Raw genomic sequence first — 17,790 nt, 5'->3', positions numbered from 1 at the left:
AGTCTGTGTGCATGTGTGTATTTCCTCCTGTAGCAAAATCCCTTTCCTTGTAGATGTGTGAAACCTAGTGTAGAAGTTATCTGTGTCTAAACTGTAGTGGTAACTCAGGACAAATGTATGCATTCCCATTACCAAGGGGGATGGGATGAAGGAAAAGACAAGATCATGAATATCAAGCAAGTGGAAAATCCAACCAGTCAAATTTTATTCACTCTGAAGGATGTAAAATAATACACTGTTTTCTGAAATCATCTGGATTCCACCATCACAAATCTACGTAGGTTTTTGGTAGACCTGGGTGATGGCCTCACTTTCCAAAACCACTGAGAAACTGACCCTAACTATTCAATTTTAGGTGACCTCATTCTCCTAGTCTACTTGAAGAGTCTACTGGCTCTCTTACCTGGGACAGCTCCATTCTTCTCATCCATTGGCATGGTAGCATTAATCTCCAACTCCAACAGAATGGCAATCCTTGTCGCTGGAATCAAAGTAGTAGATAGACACATTTCTGTATGAAGTCTATGTGATAGTTCCACTGTTTTAATGCAAATAATGCATGGCTCTCTACTTCATACTGTGTCCAGTTATCCTAATGAGCTCTGAATTGCTACCTGGCTGTTTCTTCCTTTTCTTAAAAGAAAACTAATGTTTCATACAAGTAGATCCCTTATTTCCTCTTTTTAAAAATACTAGGAATTAGATGCATTTCTGTCAGTTACTGTCTCTTTCAGACTAAAGTAACTAGATTTCTACTAAGCTGATTAATTATACATGTAGGTCAGGAATATAATCTTTTTTAGCAAATTAAAATTATGTGCACTTACAATATCATTTTCCAAATCTTCAAGTTGTGGGGGTTTTGTATTGTTTTCAGCCTATCTCCTTCTTATCAAATGTGAATGGAAGCAGCAAGGAGAAACCATGCAATCCATTTTAGATCTTACGTAGACAGCTCCTTAGCCAAACATTGCATTTCATCACTTGAAAGTTCCACTTCTACAACAGATTCAAATATACAAATGATATTCTACAAAAAGAGAGTACTAATGTCTTAGAGGCTAAGGAATTTCTCTGCCAAACCAAAGGCAGGTGCTTTGAACTTACCATCTGCTCTGTGAGAGAAAGATGAGCAGTATCCTCCTGTGCAATTTATAACCTCTGAAAAAGCACCTGGAGAGTCAGCTATGAGTCAGTTCTGAATGGACAATACATAATAACATATTGCACAGTACTTAATTACAAAATAATTAATCCGAGTCTTATAAAGTGCTTGTTAAGGATCATCTTTCATACTGTGTCCATTAATATTTTTTGCCTTTTAAAGCTCACCATAAACACACTTAATATCTTCATGTCTTACTATGTTCTGTTTATGGTGATAGCTTTATTCACATTTCTCAATATTTTAAACTTCATCTTTTATTTATACCATCATCCACTTTTATGCAATCATTCATATATACTGTTTCATTTTGAGCCTTGATCAAAATAGTCTTCAATATCCATGCCATTGCTGTTAGGTAGTGCCATTTGAAACAAAATCATAGCTGACCCTCCAGTAGGTTTCTATTACTACTATGTGACATCATGCTTGAGAGGGTAGAGGGACAGCGCATGAGAGAAAGACCTCGATGAGGTGGATTGATTCAGTGACTGGGATAATCAGGGTGGGTATGTCAGAGACAGTGAGGTTGGCACATGACAGAGCAGGGTTTAAGGCTGTTGTACATAGGGTCGCTATGAATCGCAAGTGACTTGATGGCACATAACAACAACAACATGTGTATAACAGATCTTTCAGGAGGCTGTGTTCTATGAGGAGAAATGTGGCTTTAAGATTTGAGGAAGACTCATCAACAATCTGTGTTATGCAGATGACACGACCCTGCTTGCTGAAACTGAGGAGGACCTGAAGCTCTTGCTGCAGAAGGTCAAGGGCTGTAGTCTTCAATATGGATTGAAGCTCAACATCAAGAAGACAAAGATTCTCACCAATGGGCCAATTGGTAGGACCATGATGGAGAGAGAGAAGATTGAGGTTGTTAACAGTTACAGCTTGCTCAGCTCCACAATCAAAACTCTTGGCATCAGCAGTCAGGAAATCAAAAAATGAATTGCATTAGGTAAATCTGCTGTCAAGGACCTCTCCAGAAGACTGAAGCAACAATGTCAGTCTAGAGACTAAGGTGTGCCTGATCCAGGCCATAGTCTTCACAATTACTTATTATGTGTCAGAAAGCTGGACAATGACTAGGGATGATAAAAAGAGAATTGATGCCTTTGAACTGTGGTGCTGGAGAAGAGTATGGAGGGTACCATGGACTGCTAGGAAAACAAACAGATTCATCCTGGAGAGGGTTAAACCCGGCTTGGAGGCAAGGATTCTGGAGCTTCGTCTGACATACTTTGGACATGTTGTAAGGAGAGACAGGTCCTTGGAGAGGGACATCATGCTTAGGAGGGTGGAGGGACAGCGCAGTAGGGGAAGACCCTCTATGAGTTGGACTGAGTCAATGACTGGGATAATCGGGATGGGTGTGTCAGAGGCAGTACAATTGGCACAGGATAGAGCAGGGTTTAGGGCTGTTGTACATAGGGCCGCTTTGAGTCGCAAACGACTCGACAGCACATAACAACAACACCAACAATGCTAGTATTTTTCTATTTCATTTTCTTCTGTGACTTTAAACTGTAGTGTTTTCTATTAAAATGAAGTTAAAAATATTTCTTAGCTATTTAAAGAGGCTGGTCTATAAAATATTTGGGGAAATTTTTCCAAGACACAAGAGTAATGGAGGCTTAATATTCTCCTGATAGGCATCTAGAAATCCTTTGTGAAACTTGTAAATCATTTTAAAATCCTAATCCAGTTTTGTATTAAAGATAATTAAGTTCTTCTTGCTTCAAATGTCAAGGCTTAACAATGGATTTAAGCTACATAGACCTAGGACACTAGGCCCTGTGTCTCTATGACAATGAATATACAAAGTTAGAACCTTAAATGTCTATTGGATTGAAAAAAAAATGTGGATGAAGAGGAAGCTGAAACCAGAGCAAGCTTATCAGCATCCATATGGGCTTTGGTGAAAAGCAGCAGTAAGTAGGTGGAAAATTTTAAATCTTTGGTCAGTTTTTAGTTCATAGTCTGAAAATTCCCACACCAAGCAACTTTTATAAAATTTTATCATTGAAGTTTGAATTTCTAAGATGACAGATGAAAGTGAACCAACCACAGGCATGTCAGAGATAAAACTAGAGTAAAAAAGGCTTGGGGGGGGGAAAAATTATACATATGTAAGATAATAAGACCATAATCACATAATTTTTATCCCAAGTACTGTTATAATTATTATTAATCATTAAATAGACTTACACAAGCAACAAAATAAATGGATTTTGTCCAACGATACATAAATGCATGTAACTATAAATAAGACAACATTTATGAAAATGGAGAAAAAATATAAAAAAGCACAATGGAAAAATTACATAAAAAGACTAAAATTAATAAAGCAAAATATTTTAAAACAGCAATATCATATTACATTTCAGAATAAAAAGAAAGATATAAAGATATGAAATACAAACTAGAAGACATGAAGATTAGAATGAAAATAATTCAATAGTACTTCCATAAAGAAAGCATAGTTACAGTGAAAAAAGACAAAATATTCTGTGAAATTTACTGAGAATTTGGTAGCAATTAATGAGAGAAAATTCTTTTTAATGTGATATTATAATGGGTTTCAAGTAGAATAAATAAAAATCCATCCTTAAACATACCTCCATAAATTACGTTGTTGTTAGGTGTTGTTGTATGACCTATAGTGACCTTATGAACAGCAGATCTGAACTCTGTCCAATGCTGTGCCATCCTCACACTTCCTGGCATATTACAACCAATAGCAGCAGTCACCTTGTCAATTTACCTGGTCAAGGGTCTTCCTTTCCTTCATTGACCCTCTAACTTTCTGAGCATCATGACCCTCTCCAAGGAATAGCCCCTCCTAGCAACATGCTCAAGGTATGTGAAGGGAAGCTTCATCATCTTTGCCTCCAAAGAGTCCTTTGGCTGCACGCTCTTGAAGAGGTTTGTTCTTTTGGCAGGCCATGGGATGTCCAGCACTGTTCTCCAACACCACAGCTCAGAGGCATCGATTCTTCTTCTGTCGTCCTTATTCCCTGTCCAACTCTCAGATACAATAGCGAGTGATCAGAAAGAACATGGCCTGAATCAGATACACCTTAGTTTTCAAACTGATGTTGTTGTTCTTCAGTAATTTTGAGATGTTTCTAACTGCAGACTTTTCCAGCGCAATATGTCTCCTGATTTCCTGACTGCTGGTATCAAAGGTGTTAATTGTGGATCCAAGTAAGATGAAATTGTTGACAGTTTCAGCTTTTTCTCCATGTATCATGATGTTGCCTGTTGGTCCAGTAGTATCTTTTTTTCCTTGATATTGAGATGCAATTCATATTGAAAGCTTCATTCTGTAGTCTTCTGCAACAAGTGCTTTAAGCACTCCTCATTTTCAACAAACAAGGTTGTGTTCTCCACATAACGCAGCTTATTGATGAGTCTACTCCAAACCTGATGCCACATTCCCCTTCATAAAGGCCAGCTTTTTGAATAATTTGAATAATTTGCTCAGCATACAGAATACAGTGAGAGAATACAGTGCACCCCCTTCTTCATTTTAAACCATGTATTGTTCTCTTTCTCCATTCTTCTCAAAGTTAGCCACAGTTTGTTGTGATCCACACAATCAAATGCCTTTGCATAGTCTATAAAGCACAAAGAGACACCATTCTAGTATTTTCTGCTTTTAGCCAAGATCTGTCTGGCATCAGCAATGGTATCCTTAGTGTCACACCCTCTTCTAAATGTTGCCTATATTTCTGGAATTCTCTGTTGATATACTGCTCTAGTGGTTTTTGGTTAATTTTTAGTAAGATTTGTTTGCATGAATCTCGAGAACTCTAAAAATAAAAAGATCTTAAAAATAGCCATGGACAAAAGACAGAATGTAGATTTACGGCAAACTTTGGCTGAGCAACGAGAAGACAGAGGTTACGGACTGAATTTTGTCCTCCAACAAAACATTTTTGAAGGCCTAGCTCTTATACCTGTAAATATGACTGGATGCAAAGGATTCTTTTGTGTTAGCCTAGTGGATAGAGTTGTACTATAAACCCAAACGCCAGTGGTTTGAATCCTCCAGGTTCCCTGTGAAAGAAAGATGGGAAACCTTCTTCCATACAATTTATGTGCTCTAGAAATCTGCTGAAGGGTCGGTAATGAGTATGTTCAACTTGTCTGCAATGAGAATGAGTGAGTGAGTGAGTGAGTGAGTATGTTTACAAAGTCATAGTACTGTAGGAAGGATTCTAAGCCTAATCCTTTTCTAGTAATATTTTATAAAAGGGAGGAAACAGATAAGGACACACACATACACAGACCGACAGAATATGTCCTGTGAATATTCCTCTACAAGACAATTGGTGCCAAGAAATACCGAGTATTGATGGAAACTGAAAGAGACAAGGAATCATCTTCTCTACAAGACAAAGCACAGTCCTCACAGAGCCTGAGTTAAGATCAGTAGCCTCCAAACTGTGAGAAAATAAGTTGCTATGAAACAACATATGAGTAAGACCCTGTGGTGATAAAGGAAAAAGTTCAAGCTGCTCTGAAAGAATTGGCAAAATAAAAGGCCCAAGGAATTGACAGCATACAATTGACATATTTCAATAAACACACTTCCCTGGATGCACTCACCAAGTTGTGCCAAGACGGACAACCGTCTGGCCAAGTGACTGGAAGAGATCTGTATTTGTTCCCATTCCAAAGAAAAGTGACCCAAAAGAATATAGAAATTACTGAACAAAATCATTAATATCACATGCAGGCAAGATTCTGCTGAAAATTATCCAAAACAACTGAAACAGTTTATCAACAAAGAACTGCCAGATATGCATGTTTGGTTTAGAAGAGACCATGGTATTAGGGATATTATTAGCTAATGTTAGGTGGATCTGAGCTAAAAGCAGAGAGTTAACAGAAGAAAGTCTATCTGTGTTTCATTGACATTCAAATGTCAAATGCAAATACAAAGGCATTCGACTGTGTGGATCACAACAAACTGTGGCTAACTCTGAGGAAAATGGGAATCCTAGAACACTTGATCATGCTTATGTAAAACCTATATTTGGACCAGAGTAAGGAAACACTGCATGTTTCAAAATTAGGAAGAGTGTACACCAGGAATATGTCCTAGTTCCATACCTTTTCAATCTATATTCATAATAGATCATCCAGGAGGCTGGGCTCTATGAGAATTGGACGAAGACCAATTAACAATCTGAATTATGCAGATGACACAAACATGCTTGCTAAAACTAAGGAAGACCTGAAGTGTTTGCTGCAGAAGGTCAAGGACTGTAGCCTTAAATATGGATTGAAGCTTAACATCAAGAAGACAAAGATTGTCACCACTGCGCCAATTGGCAGCATCATGATAGACAGTGAAAAGATTGAGATTGTTAACAATTTTCGTTTCCTTGGCTGCACAATCAACATTTTTGGTACCAGCAGCCAGAAAACCAACAGATGAATTGTATTGGGAAAATTTTCTGTCAGGGACCTTTCCAGAGTACTGAAGAGCAATGATATCAGTCTTGAGACTATGGAGCAGCTGATCCAGGCCAAAGTCTGAAATTACTTGCTATGCATCAGAAAGCTGGACAATGACTAGGGATGATAGGAGAATTGATGCCTTTGAGCTGTAGTGCTGGGAAAGAATATTTAATATATCATGGACTGCCAGGAGAACAAACAGGTTCAGCCTAGAGAGGCTAAAATCAGACTGCTCTTGGAGGCAAGGATTCTGAAGCTCTGTCTGACACAATTTGGACATGTGGCAAAGAGGAATCAGTCCTTGGAGAGGTCCATCATGCTTGGAAGGTTGGAGGGACAGCATAAGAGAGGAAGACCCTGGATGAGATGGATTGATTCAGTGACTGGGGTTATGGGGGTGAGTGTGTAATGGCTGGTGAGATTGGCACAGGGTAGAGTGGGGTTCAGAGCTGTTGTACATAGGGTCACTATGAATCGCAAGTGACTCAATGGCACTTAACAACAACATAGTTAAAAACCACATGCTTCTGTTTTTCTTACAAAAACTGTAGGAACCTGACATTGAATTATATCTTTAAAATGTTGAGGAAAATATATGTTTAATATAAATACCTATCCATGACTTTTTTTTAATACAGTAAAAAGTTTTAATTTGGAGTAAGAAGAGGGTAAGCTGGTGTGTTGCTGTTATTCGGGGCGATCCAGTCCGTTCTAATTCATAATGATCCTGTGGACAACAGAACAGAACGCTGCCTGCCTCTGTGCCGTCCTACAGCCTTCACCATGCTTAGTCCATCCATCATGAATGTATCAATCTATCATCTTAGCGAGGATCTTTCTCTATTTCACTGACATTCTACTTTAAAAACCGTGATGTCCTTTTTCAGGGATTTGTGCTTCTTAATAACATGCTCAAAATATATGAAATGAAGAATTAAAATTATCTCTAGAAACGTAGAACTTTCTAAAGCAGGGACTATAAAAAACAACTAAGAATATAGATGTAGATACAAAGCTGAGTAAAGTATTGAACAGCCACAACCCATAACAAACTACTAAGTTTGTTAGTGCTTTAAGGTTTTATCTTTACTGTTTAGAGTCATGAATCCTATCACTTGAAAAATTTTGAACTTAAATATATAGAATGAATTTTAGCAGCAAGCTCTATAGAATGAAAATCAATTGCCTTCAAGTCAACATAAATTTTTATGTATTCTATTGGGAAAAGTAGAACTACCATGTGAGTTTTTCAAGACTGAGCTGTGGTGGCATAGTGGTAAAGGAATTACAATGTCAACAAAAAGGCACATGGTTCAAATCCACCAACTGCTTCACTGGAAAAAGATGGGCAACCTCCTCCCAAGTGATTAACTGTCTCTTAAAACCCACTGATAGGTCAGCTATGGGCTGGTTCTGATTCAATGGTACATAACAATAGTCTTTACAGAAGCAGAAACCCACATCTTTCTCCTGTACTGTCATTGGATAAGTTTGAACTGTTAATCTTTCACTTAGCAGCTGAGAACTTAATCTTTGTGCCACCAGAGTCTCTTTTTGAAATAATAGGGGCAAAAATCAATCATTTATCATTTCAGATCTTAAACTCACACTCACTATTGTGGAATTATTGGTTTTAGCTCATGTCATGGCAATCCTTTACAAGTTTATGAAGATGCAAACCTTGATGGGAAGAGACTGTACGTCTTTTTCCTAAAAAACTTTGATCTTTCATTGAACATTACCAGCATACTATGTCATCAGAACGGGAATTTTTTTAATCCTATAGAAACTTAAATATGTATGATGCTGAAGCAACAACAACAACAAAATACTCAGTACCATTTCTATTATCAATAACATGGAACCTATATTCCTCAGATTATTGAAGAAGAGCATGAAAATGTTGATTAGACTAACAACAAAGAAGCGAAGAGACCACCAACTTCTTCATTAAAACTAATTACAATAAAAAAGACAAACAAGCAGTTTAAAGTAATGGGAAAGTATTCTCATTAGAAATAAGGAAGATTAAAATCTATTACTATAAATTCCTTGAATCACAAACGTCTCAATTCTCCCAAGGGCTGCAAACTTTATATGTACAGTCTATCCATGTAGCTAGCTTTTGTACACCCATCTTACAAAGTTTTGTGTTTACAAGGTTTAAATAACATTACTGTCTCAATTCTAAGAAATCACAAAGAAAAATATCCTTAGAGACAGCTGACCTACATAAATGTACAATCCAAGCATAGTGTATTTGATAAACTAAAGAATGAGTGAAAAAAGAAATATTACTGTGACTTATTCCTCTAGAATGTATAGTCTAAAACAGAGGACAGAGCAAAAGAAACTAATTCAATATAACAGAAAATTTGCATCAGTTAATGTTTGTATTCATAGTAACCTTTCAAAGAATTCTGATGCTTAATATATTTTGTGTATAAATAGAAACAATAGATGGTGATGTTATTGAGACTAGAGAACCAGACCAAAGAAGGGCATGCTCAGAACATTTGTCAAAATTCTATTCTTAATTCTGTAAAAGGTGTAAAATAGATACAGTAATCAATAAGTAGAAATATAAGACTTGTCTCTTAGCATATTTCTGCAATAACATTTTAACAGTGATCTGCAAGCTTCTATTTATTTAGAAGGAAGGAAATTGATGAAATCTGCTCATATGTATATTTGTATATCTAAATTTCTTCATACTGTGTATTATATTGATACATGATATATTCTATATTACGTTGTTGTTGTTGTGTACTGAAGCCAAAATCAACCAATAGCTGACCCTCCAGCAGGTTTTCAGAGGCAATTAATCACATGGGAAGACATTGTCCATCCTTTTCCTACAGAGCCCTGGTGGCTTCAAACCACATGCCTTTGGGATTGTAGCACAGCTTCTTGCCACCTGGGCATCTGAGCTCCTCATTCTATCTTGTATCATAATTATAATTGTTATTGCAGTGTCCCATTGAGGCAGAAGTGACCCATAGCTGACCCTTCAGAAGGTTACAGAGGCAGTTTAATCACACAGCAAGAGGTGGCCCACCTTTCTCCTACACAGCAGCTGGTGGTTTGACTGCACGTCTTCAGAATTGCAGTGCAGTTACTTATTACTTGTTATTACTTGACGAGATATATATACACACACACACACACACACACACACACACACACACACACACACACACACACATATGTTGTAGTGTGTACCATAGAGCCGGAAACAATCTATAGGTGACCCTCCAGTGGATTTTCAGAGGCAGTTGATTGCACAAGAGTATATTTCCTGTCATCCTTCTGCAGAGCAGCTGGTGACCTCATACTGTGTGCCTTCAGGATTGCCACACAGCTCCTTGCCACTAGACCACCAGAGTATGAATGTAGATAGATAGTTAGATAGATAGATATAGAGATAGAGATATAGTTTCACTTGTACTTTGATTCATGTTATATGTGATATATATTATATGTAATATAATGCTATATTTTATATGTTATATGTGATAATTATATATTGTTGTTGTTGTTGTTAAGTGCTGTCGAGTCGCAGGTAACTCATAGTGACCCTATGAAGGAGAGTCCTCAATGCTTGGGTGTCTCTCATCCTCTCTCCAGGTTCATAGGTTTTCCAGAGGCAAGCTATTACGGAAGTGGATGCCACTCCTCCTTCCAAATTATATATTACATATAATAAATAAACAAACTAATTTATAATATCCTAAAGCCTAGTGCTAAGATGCTGTCCTGCAAACCAGAAGATACATGGTTAGAATCTACCAGCTACTCCATGGAAAAAATTTCGGTAATCTCCCCTGGATTACCTGTATTTAAAAACCCACTGAAGGGTCAGCTATTGGTTGGGTCCATGTCAATAACACACAACAATATATTATATTCACTAAGAAGCTTCAGTGTAATCCTGAAGGCACACTGTTTGAATCCACAAGATGCTCCACAGATAAGGATGAACAATCTCCTCCTACATGATTAACAGCCTCTAAAACCTCATCAGAGGGTCAGCTATGGGTCAGTGTCATCTCAATGGTACATAACAAAAACAATATATGTTAATTAATAGATATTAGTGAAATATGTATTTAATTTCCTAAAATATGAATGCAGACATTTTCCAGGTAATGGATACACAATTTACAGACAACTATGAATTGCCATTTGATGAAGACCATAGAACAGTTGTGCATTGGCTGATGAAGTAAAACAGGAACAAATCAGAATATTTACAACTTGGGTAATCACTTAAGATAACCAGAATAGAAGGAAATTTAAAGTTAAGTCCTGGAATGGGAGACATAGAAGTACAATAGTGAGACTATTCAATAAACTGAATCATGAGCTTGGATTATTAGTATGACAATTACCAAAGAAGACAGAAGAATTATTGATGTCTTTGAGTTGTGGTGCTGGAGAAGAATACTAAATATATAAGGGACAACCAAGAGAATGAACAGATATGTCTTGGACAGAGTGAAACCAAGCTGCTCCTTGGAGGCAAAAATTTTGAGAGTCCAACTTACCTACTTTGGGCATGTTGCCAAGATAGACCAGTCCTTGGAGCAGGATATCATTCTTGGAAGGATGTAGGGATGAAGGTACAATGTAGAAGAGGAAGACTCTGGATGAGATGGATTGACACAGTAACTGGGGAAATAAGTGTGGGTGTGTCAGAGACAGTAAGATTGGCTCAGGATAGAGCTATTGTTCATCAGGTCAATATGAGTTGTAGTTGAATTGATGGCACACACCAGCAATGAGAACATAGACAGTCATATATTCAAAATGACACAGTCAGCTGCCATCTTTGCAGTGTGATATTTAAAGCCTTGCTTTAATATTATGTGAAACCTATTTTGCTTTGATTGAACATCCCCTATTTACAATAAATTATCACAATCAACTTCCCTTGCATCATGTGTAGTTATTAAGTTCCTGAAAATGTTTCCAGCTTTCTGATACACTAAAATAAGGCTAATTAGAAGCCATATGCACTTGTTTCAATTGACCTACAAATTCTTAAAGAGACAATTATGAACAGATCTAATTTATAACTTCAGGCCTGTCTATGCAAATATCAGGGGACTCAAGATATTTTATCAATGTTGTGCTCTGTCAAGTCAATTCCAATTCAGTATGACTTATATGACAGAGTAGTACTATCTTATAGGGCCAGTTTTCACGTGTGTGTGTGTGTAAATTTTCATGGTTTTTTTTTCCTGCAAAGCAGCTGATGAATTCAAACTACCTCTAAATTAGAGCCAAGATTGCTACGCATTAATTTAGAAGAATTGGGAAATGTAAAGTTATTGTTGTGTGCATCAAGTCGGAACCAGCCCATAGCGGACTCTTCAGGGGGGTTTCAGAGGCAATACATTGCACATGAGGAAAGCAGAACAGCTGGTGGCTTTTAATCACCTTCTTATGGAATTTCAAGGCAGCTTCTTACCACTAGGCCATGAGAACACAAAGTAATATGGGTAAATTATTCAAAATAATAAAGGAAGCTTCGGTGGCCTAGTGGCAAGAAGCAGTACTACAATCCCAAAGGCACACAGTTTGAGGCCACCAGGTGCTCCGCTGGAGAAGGATGGGCTAATAACCTCCCGTGTGATTAACTGCCTCTGAAAACCTGCCAGACGGTCAGCTATGGATCAGTTCTGACTTGATGATACAAAACAACAAAGCTAAGTAAAGAGGAACATATGAGGAAAGAGACATTCAATCAAATGTTAGATCATTCTGTCAGATCTTAAATACCCAGAGTTGTTTTGGATGACCCCAGGTAATATAGAACTCATTATATATTTTATTTGGCATCTTATTTGAGCACTTCTGCATGAATTAAACAACATCACAGCTTTCTATGACTAGGATTTTTAGACAATACATCTTCATCAACCCAACTATGATCCTGTCAGCTCACAGATAGCCATGCCTCTGAATGTTTCAGTGTTTCTAAAAGACAAAAGAAATTTGGAGGCTATGGAATTCCTTTCTTATCTGTAGATAACACCACACAGTGTTTCAGTCAATAAGCAGTAACAAATATTTTCTAGTATTATAATTATAAAACTATCTGAAACTTCCTACAATTCTCTAGATTGAAAGGAAGAGAACGGAGTTAACTGAAAAGAGTAGAGAAGTAATTATTGTTATAACCCTATGTAAAACAGCTCTGAACTCTGCTCTATCTTGAGCCAACCTTATTGTCTCTGACACATCGTCCTTCTTTACTCCAGTCACTGAGGCAATACATCTCATCAAGGGTCTTCCTCTCTTGCTCTGACCCTCAACCCTCCCAAGCATAATGTCCCTCTCAAAGGACTGGTCTCTTCTTGCAACATACCCAAAGTATGTCAGATGGAGCTTCAGAATACCTTGTATCCAAGGAGTAGCCTGGTTTCAATCTCTCAAGGATGAATTTGTTTGTTCTCCTAGCAGCACATTGAATATTCAATACTCTTCTCCTGCACCATAACACAAAGGCATCAATTCTCCTTCTATCATCCCTAGTCACTGTTTACCTTTTTGATGCAGAGAATTAGAGACTTAAAAAATCATTAAGTGACTTTTTCATAATGGGTTAGTTTCCAGAGTCCAGGTGTTGGTGAATACCATCGCAAAACCTAAGTCAAAATGCAAAAGGAGAAGGCCCATATCAACATCGTCTTCATTGGACATGTAGATTCAGGCAAGTCCACCATGACTGGCCACCTGATCTACAAATGTGGTGGCATCAACAAGAGAACCAGTGAAAAATTCAAGAAGGAATCTATGGAGATGGGAAAGGGCTCCTTCAAATATGCCTGGGTCTTGGATAAACTGATAGCTGAACATGAGAGTGGCATCACTGTTGATATCTCCCTGTGGAAATTTGAAACCAGCAAGTACTATATGACCATCATTGATGTCCCAGGACTCAGAGACTTTATAAAAAACATGATTACAGGAACATCAGAGGTTGTGCTGTCCTGATTGTTGTTGCTGGTGTTGCTGAATTTGAGGCTGGTATTTCAAAGAATGGGCAGGCCCATGAGCATGCCCTTCTGGCTTACACACTGGGTATGAAGGAATTGATTTTTGGTGTTAATAAAATGAATTCGACCGAGCCATCCTACAGCCAGAAGAGATATGAGGAAATCGTAAAGGAAGTTAGCACCCACATCAAGAAAATTGGCTACAACCCTGACACAGTAGCCTTTGTGCCAATTTCTGGTTGGAATGGTGACAACATGCTGGAGCCAAGTGCTAACATGCCTTGGTTCAAGGGATTGAAAGTCACCCGGAAAGATGGCAGTGCCAGTGGGACTACACTGCTTGAAGCATCGGATTGTATCCTGCCACCAACTCATCCAACTGATAGGCCCCTGCATCTGCCTCTCCGGGATGTCTACAAGATTGGTGGTATTGGTACTGTCCCTGTGGGCATAGTGGAGACCGGTGTTCTCAAGCCTGGCATTGTGGTCACATTTGCCCCAGTCAACGTTACCACTGAAGTAAAGTCTGTTGAAATGCACCATGGACCTCTGAGTGAAGCTCTGCCTGGTGACAACGTTGGCTTCAACATTAAGAACATCTCTGTGAAAGATGTTTGACGTGGCAATGTGGCTGGTGACAGCAAAAATTACCCACTCGTGGAAGCAGCTGGCTTCCCTGCTCAGGTGATCATCTTAAGCCATCCTGACAAAATCAATGTTGGTTATGCACCTGTGCTGGATTGTCACACAGCTCACACTGCTTGCAAATTTGCTGAGCTCAAAGAGACGATTGATCACCATTCTGGTAAGAAGCTGGAAGATGGCCCCAAATTCCTGAAGTCTGTTGATGCTGCCATTGTGGATATGGTTCCTAGCAAATCCATGAGTGCGGAGAGCTTCTCTGACTACCCTCTTCTGGGTTGTTTTGCTGTCTAATACATGAGACTGACTGTTGCTGTAGATGTCATCAAAACAGTGGACAAGAAGGCTGCTGGAGCTGGCAAGGTCACCAAGTCTGCTCAGAAAGCTCAGAAGGCTAAATAAATACTACCCATAACACCTGCCACCCCAGTCTTAATCAGTGGTGGAAGAACGGTCTCAGAATTGTTTGTCTCCACTGGCCATTTAATAGTAAAAGACTGGTTAATGACAACAATGCATCGTAAAACCCTCAGAAGGACAGGAATGTTTTGTGGACTATTTGTTTTCTTTTTCATGTGGCAGTTTTAAGTCATTAGTTTTTAAAATCAGTACTTTTTTTAATGGAAACAACTTGACCAAAATTTTGTCACAGACTTTTGAGACCCATTAAAACAAGTTTAATGAGGAAAAAAAATCATTAAGTGTTAATTTACAGGCCTTATAATGTTTAATTTTGGAAGCAAGAGTGGCATCCACTTCTTAAACAACATGCCTCTGAAACTATGAATTTTGATAGATGTTTATAGTTACAGAAAGGCTTCAGGCCTTTTGTTAATGGGGTCACTGAGTCATGCTTAACTCAAAGGCAATCAACAACAACAACAAAATGTTTAATAAAGTTGTATTTTACTCTTAGAAAAGTATGTGTCATTTGACATGCTTGTCATTGCAGCAACCTTTTAGACTTTCTGAAAAATCTATTAAGAAATGAAGACATAATGGAATGAGCTGTCCAATAATCCAAAGGAATTTGTGTCTATCACAAATTTCTTCATCACTAGAAGATTAAATGTGTCACAGAAAATCTAGTTCTCAAGGCTCACAGTAAAGTAGATATAAACTATTATTTTATTTCTCAATTTTGCTTTTGTAGTAGTAGTTGATTTATTTTTATGATATCAGTACTATCTTGAACTTTAATCATAAGATTAAAGGGTTCAGAAAGTTATTTTTCTGAGCTGTGGACAGTCTATTGACATCTGGGTATTTTAAAATAGAACTCATAATACACATTTTCTATGCAATAACAACAGTAAATTAGGGTGAACTCAGTAATTTTATATAGCAGCTTTAAACTTATGGGCTAAGAAAATGTTTCTGAATACCATCAATCTACTAATAATTGTTAAAAGGTCTCATCCATACTAACATAAATGTTTTAAAAAAATGTAAAATTCTCAAACATATGTTAGTATTGTAGAAATTCAGTTGTATGTGTGGAAATATTCATCCATGTATATGTTTATGCATATATATCTGTATCTATCTATTTACACACACACACACACACACACACATTGTTGCTGCTGTTAGTTGCTTGGCTCTGTGCAAATTCATGAAGACCAATGTTTTGTTTTCAAGGCTTTTAAAATCAAAGTACAACAAAATCAAGCTCCATTGGTTGGATTCAAATTGCCAGTCTCTATTCTATCCTCCTTTCTCCCTCCCTCCCTCCTTCTCATCCCCCTCATACACACACACACAGAGAGAGAGAGAAATGAAATGGGAAGAAAGACTTTTTTTACAAAATACATTTTAAAAAGATCTTTGTCTCCCCAATTGTCTTTTGTCCAGAACTAACATTTCTAGGTGAAACCTTAGAAAACACAGTAGATTAAAATTCCAAATCTCTTTGGGAATTTATACAAAATCAACACTGTATGAGTTAGGATTAGTTAGTAAGCCATCTGTTGATTTAGTAAATATTTGCTGAATGATAAAGTACAACGGGCTCTATTCCAACTGCTACAAGAAAATAGTAAATATGACAAATAGAGTTCTCCTCCATTTGTTTATGGATGGAACATAAACAAATGCAAACATGGAGTTCAAAACCAAAATCATTAATTTATGTGTAATGTAATTCAATTTTCTATGACGGGCAAGTTCATAATATAGCAACTTGTATGATGCATAAAATCATGATGTATTACTACTCTAATTTTATAGATGCAGTGATTTTGATATCCATATCTGAAGTACCTTAAGGCTAGTAAAAGTTACGGTCAAATTTCAAACTAGCCTTGCTTCTCAAAAGCCTATTCTCTTTCACTGTTATGTTTCTCCTCATGAGCATGCCCTCCAAAAATAATATTTTTAAAAGAAAATTTAGTTACAGACTAGGTGTGGCACCTCTTTCAGGTGTCAGAATGAAACTCTGAAAATTTCTCTAAAGCTAAAAACAAAATAAAACAAATAAAAAAATATTTTCAGCAATTGTGGGGAATATTTATGGAAGATACTTTGGTAAAATATCCCTAAACTGAAAAAATCAAATATCTTTCTATATTTACTATTTACCACAAAATATAATTCATGTCAGGATACAACAAAGAGAAAGAGCTTTTTTTTTTTTTTAGATGGCTCATTAGATGTTCATTGATGGCCACAGAGAAATCACACAGACAGACTTCTAACAAAATTGTAACACATGCTACACTGGCAGTGTAATCGCTGACTTGATAAAACTAATCTACCTCAACCAAAACTTTCATTAATCTTGGATAATCTGCATTATAGATTATTAGCCTCTATTATGTGATTCCTGGAGAGGGTTAAGCCAGGCTGCTCTTTGGAGGCAAGGATTCTGAGGCTTCGTCAGACATTCTTTGGACATGTAAGGAGGACCAGTCCTTGGAGAGGGACATCATGCTTGGGAGGGTGGAGGGACAGCGCAAGAGGGGAAGACTCTTTATGAGGTAGATTGATTCAGTAACTGGGGTAATCAGGATGGGTGGATCAGAAACAGTGCGATTGGCACAGGACAGAGCAGAGTTTAGCGCGGTTGTACATAGGGTTGCTATGAGTCGCAAGCAACTCGACAGCAAATAACAACAACATTACGTGATTCAAATGTACTAGTTGTTCTGCAGGCGAAAGATGGATAAGCTTCTCCTATGTGATGTACAGTCTCTGAAAGCCCACTGGAGGGTCAGCTGTGGGTCACTCTGGCTCCATGGAACTCAGCAGCAACAATAGCAATGTCCATCAACAAGCAAATGGATTTAGAAGTTGTAGTATAACCACGCAGGAATACTGTGCAGCACTAAGAATAAGGACTAACAATTTTGTAAAATATTATATGGTATAGGAGATTACAATGAGTGAAATAACTCAATCACGTAAGGACAAATACTAAACAAGATAACTTGTGAATAGAGGAGGAGGACATCTGAGTAAAATATGTGTAAATGTTCAATAAGCTAAGGGGAAGGAACAAAGGGG

At 37.6% G+C, this 17,790-nt stretch overlaps 1 pseudogene; it reads left to right on the top strand.

Annotated features, from left to right (window-relative positions):
* Positions 1–13,303: 13,303 nt before the first annotated feature.
* On the top strand, positions 13,304–14,688 carry LOC102850202 (annotated as a pseudogene).
* The last annotated feature ends 3,102 nt before the right edge of the window (positions 14,689–17,790 follow it).

The sequence above is a fragment of the Elephantulus edwardii genome, unplaced genomic scaffold, assembly GCF_000299155.1.
Source record: "Elephantulus edwardii isolate Elephantulus edwardi_28Jun2011 unplaced genomic scaffold, EleEdw1.0 scaffold00001, whole genome shotgun sequence".
Classification (NCBI taxonomy): domain Eukaryota; kingdom Metazoa; phylum Chordata; class Mammalia; order Macroscelidea; family Macroscelididae; genus Elephantulus; species Elephantulus edwardii.
Note: the sequence above shows the minus strand (reverse complement) of the source record. Positions and strands in the feature narration are given on the sequence as shown.